The following is a 17,100-nucleotide window of genomic DNA, read 5'->3' as shown; positions in this document are numbered from 1 at the left end:
TATGTCGGGGGCGATCTCAGGCTACACCAGTGCTATAAGACTTGGGGAGGGTGTCGGAGCCAAGTGTCTTCTCCGAGTCCATGGCCATCACACCGCCCCTCAGGGGCCTCCGTCAAGCTGTTTAGGAAGGTAACATATCACATTGTTTTCTAATGCAGTCAGGTCCACAAACGACACTCACTTACTTTGAGAATAGTGAAGCTGCAGTAGGTGGAAATAAGCTTCAGACAGTGTTACAAGCACTGCTCAGAACTCTTAACTATGGCACCCAACATCCAGAACTTATGCCATTTGAGAATGGCAGTGACATTGAAGCAACTCAGGGACCCAAACCATTAACGTACTTTCACGTATGAAAAACTTACTTGGGGAGGGGGCAGGAGCGAAGCGCCCCCTCCCAGTCCGCGCCACCACACCGTATGTTGAAAATCTGAAGCCATCGTTCTACAAAGTCAACCAACCTTGGATTGAAAAATCTAGAAAAATGTACAAACTGAAAACCAGTTTTGGTCTGCATAGCATCAGTAGCAACGCTTGCTATCAGAGTGCATGAGTTTCATGCTCGATCGATTGAGCTAGCCGGATCGGGCAATAAAAAGTATAAAATAGTTATGTAAATAGTTATTTAATAAAATGTTTTACCCTGTTTCTTTGCTGGTGTGTTGTCTATAGTTTTAATATTTGCATAGGGTTTGTCGTTATTTTGGGCGGGGTGGGTGACGGAGTCGAGCTGTCTTGCAGCCCTCATGGTGTGGAGCTCAGTTCATCTCACTATTTTCGTATTTCTCATGAAGGGTTGTTCCTAATATTTCTATTTTAGCGAGGTCAAAAAGAGATCCAATTAGTGGCCTACTGATTTTGCTCGATTACTTTTATTTTTTTACACGATTTTTCACTATCTGCAAAAACTAAACAGAGTATTGCGACTTTGTGCTTGTTTGTAAATAGAGAATGATCCAAAGAGAACCAATTCTAAAACAGTAAATGCTTGGATAACAATCAATCAAATGGAGAGACAAGCAGGCACGACGGATTACAACGGGGGCAAAGGCCTGCGTTAACTACTGTTCAGTATCTGCAAAGAGAGAGTACTACTAAGAGAAAAGAGGGGAGGGGGGGGCAGCGTTCAAAGCACATCAGCGTGCATAAATACGAAAATGTTTTTATCTATCACGTACTTGACATTTTAAAGCTTTTCATATTTGCTATTAAAAAACCAATGAAATTCACAGAAAAAACCATAGGTTATAGTGGATATATAGTTAGGAATTTGCACTTACAAAACCTTGAAAATTCAATGAAAAAACCATTGGTTTTAGGCCATATATAGTTAGGGATTTGCATTTACAAAACCTTATTTTACTCGCATAAAACCATTGAAATTCCATATATAGTTATAAGCGCTAACTATATATCGCGCACCCGCAATCCACTGCTGATGATGTCACATATTACATCATTCATGACATGGTTAGTGACATCACTGATGACATCACTGATGACATCTCAAATGACATCACTGATGACATCACTGAAAACATCTCATTTGACATGACTGATAACATCACTGATGATATCATTCATGTGATAATACCATGAACCTCTTCAGACTCTAATATAACCTTAGATACAATCAGTGTAAACAGACAGTCACAGACTGTCACTCATCCATGGAGTTACTCACACACCTAGTCAGTTATGCCAAAAATCAATCCAGCCCTGGCACGGCGGTAGTGGACGGGGCCTGGCACGGCGGTGTTTGATATGGCTGGGAAAGTGATAGAGTGTATATATGAAATTCTGTATACCAAGAATATATCAAACCGAGGATATTACTAGCAGATGATCATTACAGTAATCAGTATAGTAAGCAACAAAGGTTTACAGGAAAACTTGCAAATCTTCTGTATTGTTGAGCCCATTTGGAAATCTACTATCTAATTCCAAAATGAACTGGGACTCAAGTCTCCTAAGCATCCTGTCCCTGTCACCGCCCCTCACAGGTTTGTCCACTGAGGCGATGACAAAGTACGATAGGCATTGTAAATAATTTTTGTGATTGCTCTTAAAATGCCTGGCCACCGGATATGATGGATCATTATTTACGATGGCACGGAGATGCTGGAGAATCCTGACATGCACGGGTTGTCGTGTACTGCCGACATACCTAAGTCCACATGTGCATGTCAGGACATATATGGCAAACTCAGTTTTGCAGGTGAACTGACCCCTGATGTTAATTAGGTCAGGACTAAAGGGTGTGTAATACTGAGTAGTTTTGCCAAATTTGCACACCCTGCAGGAGGTGCAGCGTTTGAAACCAGAGCGAGATTTCATCCACTCTTGTTTCTTCCTAAGTTCATGACAGATATGTGATCTAAGGGAAGGGCCCTTCCGAAAGGTCACAGTGGGACCATCAGGCAATCTACGTTTTAACACCTGGTCAGTTAATAAGACCGGCCACCTTTGTGTCACAATGGATCTTATTTGTCTTGCTTGCCTGCTATAGGCAGTTATGAGTCTTGGTGCCTCAGTGTTGTCATCAGGGACACTCCCAGACCTGATGTTAAGTGTCTGGTCTAGCAGAGATTCGCGAGTTCTATTGCTTGCTTTCTGCAATGCCAACTTAAGGGTAGATTCACAGTAGCCCCTTTGCCTGAATCTCTCCAAGGCTTCCTTGGTGCAGATTTCAAGATCAATTTCTGTACTGCATATTCTTTTGATCCTGAGTAACTCGCCTAATGGGATGTTATCTACTACATGTCGAGGATGTGCACTGCTGGGATGAAGAATACTGTTGCCAGCAGTGCTTTTTCTGTGTAGTATATATATATATATATATATATATATATATATATATATATATATATAGTTCCACAATTGCCCGAAGAGCGGGGCGCACTCACTGCTGCCATGAGGGATAAACGCTGGCATGTCTGTTTGTGTGCAGTCTTTCATGAAAGCAGAGAAGATATATATATATGTATATATATATATATTCACACACACACACGCACACACACACACACATATATATATATTACCTACTGGCGTTCGCCAGTAGGTATATATAGTTAGGATTTTTTCCCTATGGCATTTCTGAAAATTCTATGTCTAATAACTTTGGCGTTTGTGGACGGAATCGAATTTGGTGGGGTTTCGTCAAGGGGGGGCCGAGAAAAAAGGGGGGTCCCAAAACGCGTTTTTCCCATTCATTTTTCCATAGGGCGGTTGGACTCACTTTTAGCTCGAACGGCTGAATGGATTTGCACGAAACTTGGCAAAATTGTAGGGACTGTTAGCCCGATGTGCCTTTGCTAGGTCTCAATATATGTGCTCCAGTAGTTTTTGAGAAATTAACGTTCAAAACAAGATATATATCTGTAACAGCGCTCTGGGCAGCGATCCGGTCCGCTTACTTTTCGCGAAACGGAACTTTGCGCGCAGAAAGCTGATTGGCTCTCCGGTGTCTGTCAACATTCTAAACAGTCCGGAGCGGCCGCCATCTTATCTCTCGGTAGGATCGAGAGAGAAGAAGAGGTGAAAAACGAAGGGGGAATTTATTGAAAGGGGGCAACGTATACCCCTCTTGACCCCCTAGGAATGTTGTTGGGGTTATTAAAGGGTCCCGTGGGGAAAATAAAAAAAAAAATGATTTTTCACGGTAGAAGCGCTTCACGGGCCGCGAACTGGGCCGCAAACTGGTAGCGAAACGGGAATTCGCCATTTTGTGCTTCGTTAATTAAATTACTAGGTATAAGGGGGTGCGGGAGACGTATCCTAATCGCCTATGTTTCCTGAGGGTGGCTGAGGAGGCTCATATATGTTGATACATCTCTTCGCGGCTGTGCGTGAGCTTTTTTTTTTTTTGCTGCGTGACAGTCCGGAGCGGCCGCCATCTTATCTCTCGGTAGGATCGAGAGAGAAGAAGAGGTGAAAAACGAAGGGGGAATTTAATGAAAGGGGGCAAGGTATCCCCCTCTTGACCCCCTAGGAATGTTGTTTGGGTTATTAAAGGGTCCCGTGGGGAAAATAAAAAAAAAATGATTTTTCACGGTAGAAGCGCTTCACGGGCCGCGAACTGGGCCGCAAACTGGTAGCGAAACGGGAATTCGCCATTTTGTGCTTCGTTAATTAAATTACTAGGTATAAGGGGGTGCGGGAGACGTATCCTAATCCCCTATGTTTCCTGAGGGTGGCTGAGGAGGCTCATATATGTTGATACATCTCTTCCAGCGGCTGCGCCATCTTGCCTTTTTTCCAATGCCACAATTTTGTCGTGCACGGCAGCCATTTTAGATGCCAGTTGTGCTTCGTTAATTAAATTACTAGGTATAAGGGGGTGCGGGAGACGTATCCTAATCCCCTATGTTTCCTGAGGGTGGCTGAGGAGGCTCATATATGTTGATACATCTCTTCCAGCGGCTGCGCCATCTTGCCTTTTTTCCAATGCCACAATTTTGTCGTGCACGGCAGCCATTTTAGATGCCAGGCTGGTCCCAGGCTATCACCTACCCCTGCGGATGTAGTTTATGGCCCCAGCTGTAGAGAATTCAGACATGCCAACCCTCCCGATTCAGGCGTGAGACTACTGATTTCAGTGCTAGTCTCCCGCCTCCCGATTTCTGCAAGCAAAAACCCGGGGGCATATTACGAACAACTAGCGATAATTTTTGTCTCTAACTTGTTTAGAGACAAAAATTATCGCCGCACATCGGCGATTTTTATCGCAGATAAACTTTGCTATTATCGCAGAAAAGTCAGCGATATTCATGTATTATCGAGCAAATGCTCTTAGCCATGTTATCCACCTCCCATTGGATAACATGGCTAAGAACTGCTCAGGGCAGGTGTTAGATTTTGGAGATATTCGCGCTTAGCGCGAATATCTCCAAAAGTTGGTAATAGGAGATAGCGATGGTTAGGGACTGTTTCCAGTCGCTAACATCTTGGCACGCCCACTTTGCATGTCATTAGTGATAAATATCACTGATATGCAAAGCGGGGCCCAAGATGGTCGCTATCACCTTTTAGCTGTCACTAACTGGTGTTAGCGACAGCTTGGTAATAGGGAGATAATTTTATCTCTTTTTTTTTGGTTTTTAAAGTCCAAAAAGCGGAAATAAACCCCCTTGATAATATGCCCCATGATTTCTCTGGAGTTTCAGCTGACAGGGCTTGGTATTGTGTTACGTGCTAATTCTTCCAGGAAACGTCAGAGGGTCGATGCAGGGGTTCTAGAAGGGGTGATAAACCATTTAAGCCTCATGAACAAGCGCATGGTCTTTTAAAGATTTGTGAAGTACTCGGGGCGGCGGTGTGTGTGTGCCCTCTTTCAGGAGCGGGCGGGGGGGGCACTGCCAGCAACTTGCCAGGCCAGGCAGTGTTCAACACGTGCGTCACCCTTTCTCTGCCTGCTATTGCGCTCCATGCTTCGGAAAGGTAAGAAAAAGAACGTGCATTTGAGTTTGAAATGTCCGATCTTGTAGCAGTACACTTGCAAAGCCCACACATGACAATAACCCGATTCAAGGCCCCATTCACCCGATTTTTTAAACATATATAGCACTCCAACAAAGTTAGATTTTAAAACTTTATTAACATTTAACTATAATGAACGGAACAAAAACTGTAAAAACATTTAAACATTTTTCACCCAAAAAAGCAACAATGGTCAGAAGCTGTCTTTTGTGCGAATAGTCCCAAGGCAGCACAACGTGCAGAGTTCTGGACGGCACCCAGGTGATGTCGCCTGGGTGCCGCACTGGTTTTGGGATCCTACAATGCTGCTCCGAAAATTGGCGTGGGGCGTCCCGGGTGGGGCGAGGGGAGGCCTCGTCAGTAGCGGTCTGTTGTGCGAATAGTCCCAAGGCAGCAGAACGCGCTGAGATGTTGATGGCACCCAGGTGATGTCCAGTAAACTGCCGCACTGGTTTTGGTATCCTACAATGCTGCTCCGAAAATTGGCGTGCGGTGGCCCGGGGGGGGGGGGGGCGTGGGGGAGGCGGCGTGAACGGGCCTCCCCAGGTGGCGGCCATCCAGCTGAGTTGCGCCCGCTCTTGCGGCTACAGCGTCTCGCTCACCATGTTGTTGAGTTGCTCCCACTCTTGCAGTGCAGCGATAGGCGCCTGCCACAGGACTCTTAAAATGGCGGACGGCTCTTCGGTTTTGGGCCTGGTGCACTTAAATGGCCCTGGGACACCTTGGAACTCGGACGCTTGCCTGCTAGGGCTTGGGCTCCATTCTCGAAAAGCGTCCCCTCAGCCGTGAAGATTCTACAAAAGTCTTGGGGGCCCCCGACTCCCGCAGGCTTCCGGTGGGGAGCGGCTGCCATGATTGCTCGCGGAATGACCACGACGGAGCCACGAGATGGTGGTGCTCTCATGCTGACGCCAACTTCAGTCTGAATGATCCAGAAACAAGGTGGGGCTTTCATCGTTTGGGAAAAAAAAATGTTCTAAACCAATGAAAAGTGTTATTTTTAGGTCATATGACCAAGCCTTCCATCTTTAGGAAACCAAAAGTAAAATGATCCAATGAAAAGTTTTATAAACAAGTCACATGACCTGTTATGCGGCATAGGGCTACAAAAAGCGTAGAAAATCCGTTGGCACGTGAGGCGGCGTCAGTAGCGGACCGATGTGCGAATAGGCCGAAGGCAGCACAACGCGTCGAGATCCGGATGGCACCAAGGTGGTGTCCAGCAAATTGCCGCACTGGTGTGGCCATCCTACAATGCTGCGCCGAAAGACGGCGTGTCCAGCTGAGTTGCGGTCACTCTTGCGGTACAGTGACTCGAACGCGCCGAGATCCGGATGGCACCGGGGTGGTGTCCAGCAAATTGCCGCACTGGTGTGGCCATCCTACAATGCTGCGCCGAAAGACGGCGTGTCCAGCTGAGTTGCGGTCACTCTTGCGGTACAGTGAGTCGAACGCGCCGAGATCCGGATGGCACCGAGGTTGTGTCCAGCAATTTGCCGCACTGGTGTGGCCATCCTACAATGCTGCGCCGAAAGTCGGCGTGGGGTGCCCCGTTGGCTTATGAGGTGATGTCAGTAGTGGACCGATGTGTGAATAGGTCGGAACCAGCACAAGGCGCCAAGATCCGAATGGCAAGTCCTGGATGTTGAGTGCCTCAGTTGAGATTTCTGAGCAGTGCTTGTAAGACTGTCTGAAGCTTATTTGCACCTGCTGCAGCTTCACTATTGCCCTTGTGTGGCCAAAGGTCGCACATGACATAGGCGGCCGGCTCCCGAGGTCCGGCGGAACTTTTTTCCTTTTCCTTTCTGCTTCTTTTCCTACAATCCGTTTCATCTGAAGACACGACCAGGTCCCTGAATGTGTGCAGGGGGACGCTATTGATTGAATGAAAATGGCGGCTTGACACAAAGCTGACTCAAGCGTTGCTGTTGATGCTATACAGACAAAAATTGGTTTTCAGTTTGTACATTCTTCAGGATTTTTTTTTCTATCCAAGTCTGATTGAGAGTTTGTAGAAAAATGGCTTCAGATTTTCCACATACTACTCTTCAACATTCTTCCTAAATGTAACAATGTGAAACTCACTAGGAGAACGGCTGTTTCTGTTTCCTTTCAAAATGCTGCCAACAATATTTTCTGAATGGAAGACACCATCTTGTAGCATAAAGGGCCGAAAGGGGTTCTGGTCTGGCCGATGGTTGGTGGAGACATTTTGACTATATCTTGGACCTGCCCGGCCTCGCACAAAATGGCGCCGGTATAAATGGGACTCGTAACTCCTTGCCCGCAAATGTATATCTAGAAAATGTTATTGTAAGTGGCCCTGTCGTATTTTAATTACAAAATGTACGTCCACCGATTCCGCAACTGTTAGACACCTTTGTTCTTGCAACCTAATGGCCCGCTCGTTACGTTCCTCTTCAGTGTAAATGTCTCCTCATCATATACGATTTCAGTTTGCTCCGTGGCCGGCCCACGTGGTTATAGGCCCGTATTTGTATACTGACATTTTCACAATAAAGGTTTTTAAAACAAAACGCGGTAGTAGTATTTACATTGGTAAAGTTTTTACTTTTAGTCACTGTTTTCGAATCAGTAAAAGGCAAGTGAAATAAAGCAGTCCAATTACATGACGGATAAAAGGTATAATATGTAGGAACGCAGTAAAGATAAATGGTCAAGGGCAGTTGTGTTTTTCATTTCTGCAACATAAAGTGATCGATAAGAATCTGATAATCAGGCGTATCGGCGACTAAGACAGCAGGCCGAGTCTCTTTTACTCAACGGCTCCGTCATGGAATGAAGAAACGACCTTTTTCTCGAAAAAGGAATATATTTTACTTGCAGGACAGTTGTAAATTTTCCGGGAAAGTACATTAGCCTGGAATATTGTAACATATATGTTTTAAAAAAAATAATGTTCGAAAACAATAAAAAGCGTAATTTTTAGGTCATATGACCAAGCTTTTCATCATTAAAATAACAAAAGCAAAAAGAACCAATGAAAAGTTTTATTAACAAGTCACATGACCTGTTATGCTTACGTTACGCGCTGCGCGCCGCGCCTCGGATCACTTCCGGGTGCGCTAACGCGGCGTGTCATATAACGCATTACGCGACAACGTAGGTCAAGAATATAGTCAAAATGTCTCCACCAACCAGCGTTCGGAACACAACCCCTTTCAGCAGTCCAAAAAGTTCTGTTAAATGACAACAGAGGGGACAGGCAAGAAGAACCATCAGTCAAAGAGGGGAGGGCAAGTTCTTCTCTTCCGGGTCATGTTGGGGCGCTACCGGAACTGATCGAATTGGTAGTCTACAGTGTTTCTGGATGTTTCAGACTAAAACTGGTGTCAGCATGAGAGCACTGCCATCTCGTAGCTCCGTCGTGGCTATTCCACGAGCAATCATGGCAGCCGCTCCCCACCAGAAGCCTGCGGGAGTCGGAGGCCCCCAAGACTTTTGTAGAATCTTCACGGCTGAGGGGACGCTTTCGAGAATGGGACCCAAGCCCTATAAGGGAAGCGTCCGAGTTCAAAGGTGTCCCAGGGCCATTTTAGTGGACCAGGCCCAAAACCGAAGAGCCGGACGCCATTTTGAGAGTCCTGTGGCAGCCGCCTATCGCTGCACCGCAAGAGCGGGAGCAACTCAACTACATGATGAGCGAGACGCTGTAGTCGCAAGAGCGGGCGGTAAACAGCTGAATGGCGGAAGAGGCACAGTGTAGCAAAAGCGGGCGGAATGGCAACTGAAACGGTAAAGGGGCGCCCCACTACAGCGTGTCTTCAGGTCAAACGGATTGTGGAACAAGGTCCAGAATTGAAGAGTCATCAAAAGGCAAAAAGTTCCGCCGGACCCCGGGAGCCGGCCGCTTATGTCGGGGGCGATCTCAGGCTACACCAGTGCTATAAGACTTGGGGAGGGTGTCGGAGCCAAGCGTCTTCTCCGAGTCCATGGCCATCACACCGCCCCTCAGGGGCCTCCGTCAAGCTGTTTAGGAAGGTAACATATCACATTGTTTTCTAATGCAGTCAGGTCCACAAACGACACTCACTTACTTTGAGAATAGTGAAGCTGCAGTAGGTGGAAATAAGCTTCAGACAGTGTTACAAGCACTGCTCAGAACTCTTAACTATGGCACCCAACATCCAGAACTTATGCCATTTGAGAATGGCAGTGACATTGAAGCAACTCAGGGACCCAAACCATTAACGTACTTTCACGTATGAAAAACTTACTTGGGGAGGGGGCAGGAGCGAAGCGCCCCCTCCCAGTCCGCGCCACCACACCGTATGTTGAAAATCTGAAGCCATCGTTCTACAAAGTCAACCAACCTTGGATTGAAAAATCTAGAAAAATGTACAAACTGAAAACCAGTTTTGGTCTGCATAGCATCAGTAGCAACGCTTGCTATCAGAGTGCATGAGTTTCATGCTCGATCGATTGAGCTAGCCGGATCGGGCAATAAAAAGTATAAAATAGTTATGTAAATAGTTATTTAATAAAATGTTTTACCCTGTTTCTTTGCTGGTGTGTTGTCTATAGTTTTAATATTTGCATAGGGTTTGTCGTTATTTTGGGCGGGGTGGGTGACGGAGTCGAGCTGTCTTGCAGCCCTCATGGTGTGGAGCTCAGTTCATCTCACTATTTTCGTATTTCTCATGAAGGGTTGTTCCTAATATTTCTATTTTAGCGAGGTCAAAAAGAGATCCAATTAGTGGCCTACTGATTTTGCTCGATTACTTTTATTTTTTTACACGATTTTTCACTATCTGCAAAAACTAAACAGAGTATTGCGACTTTGTGCTTGTTTGTAAATAGAGAATGATCCAAAGAGAACCAATTCTAAAACAGTAAATGCTTGGATAACAATCAATCAAATGGAGAGACAAGCAGGCACGACGGATTACAACGGGGGCAAAGGCCTGCGTTAACTACTGTTCAGTATCTGCAAAGAGAGAGTACTACTAAGAGAAAAGAGGGGAGGGGGGGGGCAGCGTTCAAAGCACATCAGCGTGCATAAATACGAAAATGTTTTTATCTATCACGTACTTGACATTTTAAAGCTTTTCATATTTGCTATTAAAAAACCAATGAAATTCACAGAAAAAACCATAGGTTATAGTGGATATATAGTTAGGAATTTGCACTTACAAAACCTTGAAAATTCAATGAAAAAACCATTGGTTTTAGGCCATATATAGTTAGGGATTTGCATTTACAAAACCTTATTTTACTCGCATAAAACCATTGAAATTCCATATATAGTTATAAGCGCTAACTATATATCGCGCACCCGCAATCCACTGCTGATGATGTCACATATTACATCATTCATGACATGGTTAGTGACATCACTGATGACATCACTGATGACATCTCAAATGACATCACTGATGACATCACTGAAAACATCTCATTTGACATGACTGATAACATCACTGATGATATCATTCATGTGATAATACCATGAACCTCTTCAGACTCTAATATAACCTTAGATACAATCAGTGTAAACAGACAGTCACAGACTGTCACTCATCCATGGAGTTACTCACACACCTAGTCAGTTATGCCGAAAATCAATCCAGCCCTGGCACGGCGGTAGTGGACGGGGCCTGGCACGGCGGTGTTTGATATGGCTGGGAAAGTGATAGAGTGTATATATGAAATTCTGTATACCAAGAATATATCAAACCGAGGATATTACTAGCAGATGATCATTACAGTAATCAGTATAGTAAGCAACAAAGGTTTACAGGAAAACTTGCAAATCTTCTGTATTGTTGAGCCCATTTGGAAATCTACTATCTAATTCCAAAATGAACTGGGACTCAAGTCTCCTAAGCATCCTGTCCCTGTCACCGCCCCTCACAGGTTTGTCCACTGAGGCGATGACAAAGTACGATAGGCATTGTAAATAATTTTTGTGATTGCTCTTAAAATGCCTGGCCACCGGATATGATGGATCATTATTTACGATGGCACGGAGATGCTGGAGAATCCTGACATGCACGGGTTGTCGTGTACTGCCGACATACCTAAGTCCACATGTGCATGTCAGGACATATATGGCAAACTCAGTTTTGCAGGTGAACTGACCCCTGATGTTAATTAGGTCAGGACTAAAGGGTGTGTAATACTGAGTAGTTTTGCCAAATTTGCACACCCTGCAGGAGGTGCAGCGTTTGAAACCAGAGCGAGATTTCATCCACTCTTGTTTCTTCCTAAGTTCATGACAGATATGTGATCTAAGGGAAGGGCCCTTCCGAAAGGTCACAGTGGGACCATCAGGCAATCTACGTTTTAACACCTGGTCAGTTAATAAGACCGGCCACCTTTGTGTCACAATGGATCTTATTTGTCTTGCTTGCCTGCTATAGGCAGTTATGAGTCTTGGTGCCTCAGTGTTGTCATCAGGGACACTCCCAGACCTGATGTTAAGTGTCTGGTCTAGCAGAGATTCGCGAGTTCTATTGTTTGCTTTCTGCAATGCCAACTTAAGGGTAGATTCACAGTAGCCCCTTTGCCTGAATCTCTCCAAGGCTTCCTTGGTGCAGATTTCAAGATCAATTTCTGTACTGCATATTCTTTTGATCCTGAGTAACTCGCCTAATGGGATGTTATCTACTACATGTCGAGGATGTGCACTGCTGGGATGAAGAATACTGTTGCCAGCAGTGCTTTTTCTGTGTAGTATATATATATATATATATATATATATATATATATATATATATAGTTCCACAATTGCCCGAAGAGCGGGGCGCACTCACTGCTGCCATGAGGGATAAACGCTGGCATGTCTGTTTGTGTGCAGTCTTTCATGAAAGCAGAGAAGATATATATATATGTATATATATATATATTCACACACACACACGCACACACACACACACATATATATATATTACCTACTGGCGTTCGCCAGTAGGTATATATAGTTAGGATTTTTTCCCTATGGCATTTCTGAAAATTCTATGTCTAATAACTTTGGCGTTTGTGGACGGAATCGGCTGAAATTTTCAGGAAAATGGCACCTTTTGTTTCTGAGCAGCCCCTGAAAATTTGGTGGGGTTTCGTCAAGGGGGGGCCGAGAAAAAAGGGGGGTCCCAAAACGCGTTTTTCCCATTCATTTTTCCATAGGGCGGTTGGACTCACTTTTAGCTCGAACGGCTGAATGGATTTGCACGAAACTTGGCAAAATTGTAGGGACTGTTAGCCCGATGTGCCTTTGCTAGGTCTCAATATATGTGCTCCAGTAGTTTTTGAGAAATTAACGTTCAAAACAAGATATATATCTGTAACAGCGCTCTGGGCAGCGATCCGGTCCGCTTACTTTTCGCGAAACGGAACTTTGCGCGCAGAAAGCTGATTGGCTCTCCGGTGTCTGTCAACATTCTAAACAGTCCGGAGCGGCCGCCATCTTATCTCTCGGTAGGATCGAGAGAGAAGAAGAGGTGAAAAACGAAGGGGGAATTTATTGAAAGGGGGCAACGTATACCCCTCTTGACCCCCTAGGAATGTTGTTGGGGTTATTAAAGGGTCCCGTGGGGAAAATAAAAAAAAAAATGATTTTTCACGGTAGAAGCGCTTCACGGGCCGCGAACTGGGCCGCAAACTGGTAGCGAAACGGGAATTCGCCATTTTGTGCTTCGTTAATTAAATTACTAGGTATAAGGGGGTGCGGGAGACGTATCCTAATCGCCTATGTTTCCTGAGGGTGGCTGAGGAGGCTCATATATGTTGATACATCTCTTCCAGCGGCTGTGCGTGAGCTTTTTTTTTTTTTGCTGCGTGACAGTCCGGAGCGGCCGCCATCTTATCTCTCGGTAGGATCGAGAGAGAAGAAGAGGTGAAAAACGAAGGGGGAATTTAATGAAAGGGGGCAAGGTATCCCCCTCTTGACCCCCTAGGAATGTTGTTTGGGTTATTAAAGGGTCCCGTGGGGAAAATAAAAAAAAAATGATTTTTCACGGTAGAAGCGCTTCACGGGCCGCGAACTGGGCCGCAAACTGGTAGCGAAACGGGAATTCGCCATTTTGTGCTTCGTTAATTAAATTACTAGGTATAAGGGGGTGCGGGAGACGTATCCTAATCCCCTATGTTTCCTGAGGGTGGCTGAGGAGGCTCATATATGTTGATACATCTCTTCCAGCGGCTGCGCCATCTTGCCTTTTTTCCAATGCCACAATTTTGTCGTGCACGGCAGCCATTTTAGATGCCAGTTGTGCTTCGTTAATTAAATTACTAGGTATAAGGGGGTGCGGGAGACGTATCCTAATCCCCTATGTTTCCTGAGGGTGGCTGAGGAGGCTCATATATGTTGATACATGTCTTCCAGCGGCTGCGCCATCTTGCCTTTTTTCCAATGCCACAATTTTGTCGTGCACGGCAGCCATTTTAGATGCCAGGCTGGTCCCAGGCTATCACCTACCCCTGCGGATGTAGTTTATGGCCCCAGCTGTAGAGAATTCAGACATGCCAACCCTCCCGATTCAGGCGTGAGACTACTGATTTCAGTGCTAGTCTCCCGCCTCCCGATTTCTGCAAGCAAAAACCCGGGGGCATATTACGAACAACTAGCGATAATTTTTGTCTCTAACTTGTTTAGAGACAAAAATTATCGCCGCACATCGGCGATTTTTATCGCAGATAAACTTTGCTATTATCGCAGAAAAGTCAGCGATATTCATGTATTATCGAGCAAATGCTCTTAGCCATGTTATCCACCTCCCATTGGATAACATGGCTAAGAACTGCTCAGGGCAGGTGTTAGATTTTGGAGATATTCGCGCTTAGCGCGAATATCTCCAAAAGTTGGTAATAGGAGATAGCGATGGTTAGGGACTGTTTCCAGTCGCTAACATCTTGGCACGCCCACTTTGCATGTCATTAGTGATAAATATCACTGATATGCAAAGCGGGGCCCAAGATGGTCGCTATCACCTTTTAGCTGTCACTAACTGGTGTTAGCGACAGCTTGGTAATAGGGAGATAATTTTATCTCTTTTTTTTTGGTTTTTAAAGTCCAAAAAGCGGAAATAAACCCCCTTGATAATATGCCCCATGATTTCTCGGGAGTTTCAGCTGACAGGGCTTGGTATTGTGTTACGTGCTAATTCTTCCAGGAAACGTCAGAGGGTCGATGCAGGGGTTCTAGAAGGGGTGATAAACCATTTAAGCCTCATGAACAAGCGCATGGTCTTTTAAAGATTTGTGAAGTACTCGGGGCGGCGGTGTGTGTGTGCCCTCTTTCAGGAGCGGGCGGGGGGGGCACTGCCAGCAACTTGCCAGGCCAGGCAGTGTTCAACACGTGCGTCACCCTTTCTCTGCCTGCTATTGCGCTCCATGCTTCGGAAAGGTAAGAAAAAGAACGTGCATTTGAGTTTGAAATGTCCGATCTTGTAGCAGTACACTTGCAAAGCCCACACATGACAATAACCCGATTCAAGGCCCCATTCACCCGATTTTTTAAACATATATAGCACTCCAACAAAGTTAGATTTTAAAACTTTATTAACATTTAACTATAATGAGCGGAACAAAAACTGTAAAAACATTGAAACATTTTTCACCCAAAAAAGCAACAATGGTCAGAAGCTGTCTTTTGTGCGAATAGTCCCAAGGCAGCACAACGTGCAGAGTTCTGGACGGCACCCAGGTGATGTCGCCTGGGTGCCGCACTGGTTTTGGGATCCTACAATGCTGCTCCGAAAATTGGCGTGGGGCGTCCCGGGTGGGGCGAGGGGAGGCCTCGTCAGTAGCGGTCTGTTGTGCGAATAGTCCCAAGGCAGCAGAACGCGCTGAGATGTTGATGGCACCCAGGTGATGTCCAGTAAACTGCCGCACTGGTTTTGGTATCCTACAATGCTGCTCCGAAAATTGGCGTGCGGCGGCCCGGGGGGGGGGGGGGGGCGTGGGGGAGGCGGCGTGAACGGGCCTCCCCAGGTGGCGGCCATCCAGCTGAGTTGCGCCCGCTCTTGCGGCTACAGCGTCTCGCTCACCATGTTGTTGAGTTGCTCCCACTCTTGCAGTGCAGCGATAGGCGCCTGCCACAGGACTCTTAAAATGGCGGACGGCTCTTCGGTTTTGGGCCTGGTGCACTGAAATGGCCCTGGGACACCTTGGAACTCGGACGCTTGCCTGCTAGGGCTTGGGCTCCATTCTCGAAAAGCGTCCCCTCAGCCGTGAAGATTCTACAAAAGTCTTGGGGGCCCCCGACTCCCGCAGGCTTCCGGTGGGGAGCGGCTGCCATGATTGCTCGCGGAATGACCACGACGGAGCCACGAGATGGTGGTGCTCTCATGCTGACTCCAACTTCAGTCTGAATGATCCAGATACAAGGTGGGGCTTTCACCGTTTGGGAAAAAAAAATGTTCTAAACCAATGAAAAGTGTTATTTTTAGGTCATATGACCAAGCCTTCCATCTTTAGGAAACCAAAAGTAAAATGATCCAATGAAAAGTTTTATAAACAAGTCACATGACCTGTTATGCGGCATAGGGCTACAAAAAGCGTAGAAAATCCGTTGGCACGTGAGGCGGCGTCAGTAGCGGACCGATGTGCGAATAGGCCGAAGGCAGCACAACGCGTCGAGATCCGGATGGCACCGAGGTGGTGTCCAGCAAATTGCCGCACTGGTGTGGCCATCCTACAATGCTGCGCCGAAAGACGGCGTGTCCAGCTGAGTTGCGGTCACTCTTGCGGTACAGTGACTCGAACGCGCCGAGATCCGGATGGCACCGGGGTGGTGTCCAGCAAATTGCCGCACTGGTGTGGCCATCCTACAATGCTGCGCCGAAAGACGGCGTGTCCAGCTGAGTTGCGGTCACTCTTGCGGTACAGTGAGTCGAACGCGCCGAGATCCGGATGGCACCGAGGTTGTGTCCAGCAATTTGCCGCACTGGTGTGGCCATCCTACAATGCTGCGCCGAAAGTCGGCGTGGGGTGCCCCGTTGGCTTATGAGGTGATGTCAGTAGTGGACCGATGTGTGAATAGGTCGGAACCAGCACAAGGCGCCAAGATCCGAATGGCAAGTCCTGGATGTTGAGTGCCTCAGTTGAGATTTCTGAGCAGTGCTTGTAAGACTGTCTGAAGCTTATTTGCACCTGCTGCAGCTTCACTATTGCCCTTGTGTGGCCAAAGGTCGCACATGACATAGGCGGCCGGCTCCCGAGGTCCGGCGGAACTTTTTTCCTTTTCCTTTCTGCTTCTTTTCCTACAATCCATTTCATCTGAAGACACGACCAGGTCCCTGAATGTGTGCAGGGGGACGCTATTGATTGAATGAAAATGGCGGCTTGACACAAAGCTGACTCAAGCGTTGCTGTTGATGCTATACAGACAAAAATTGGTTTTCAGTTTGTACATTCTTCAGGATTTTTTTTTCTATCCAAGTCTGATTGAGAGTTTGTAGAAAAATGGCTTCAGATTTTCCACATACTACTCTTCAACATTCTTCCTAAATGTAACAATGTGAAACTCACTAGGAGAACGGCTGTTTCTGTTTCCTTTCAAAATGCTGCCAACAATATTTTCTGAATGGAAGACACCATCTTGTAGCATAAAGGGCCGAAAGGGGTTCTGGTCTGGCCGATGGTTGGTGGAGACATTTT

This window comes from Lissotriton vulgaris, chromosome 8 (genome assembly GCF_964263255.1).
Source record: "Lissotriton vulgaris chromosome 8, aLisVul1.2, whole genome shotgun sequence".
Taxonomy (NCBI): domain Eukaryota; kingdom Metazoa; phylum Chordata; class Amphibia; order Caudata; family Salamandridae; genus Lissotriton; species Lissotriton vulgaris.
Note: the sequence above shows the minus strand (reverse complement) of the source record.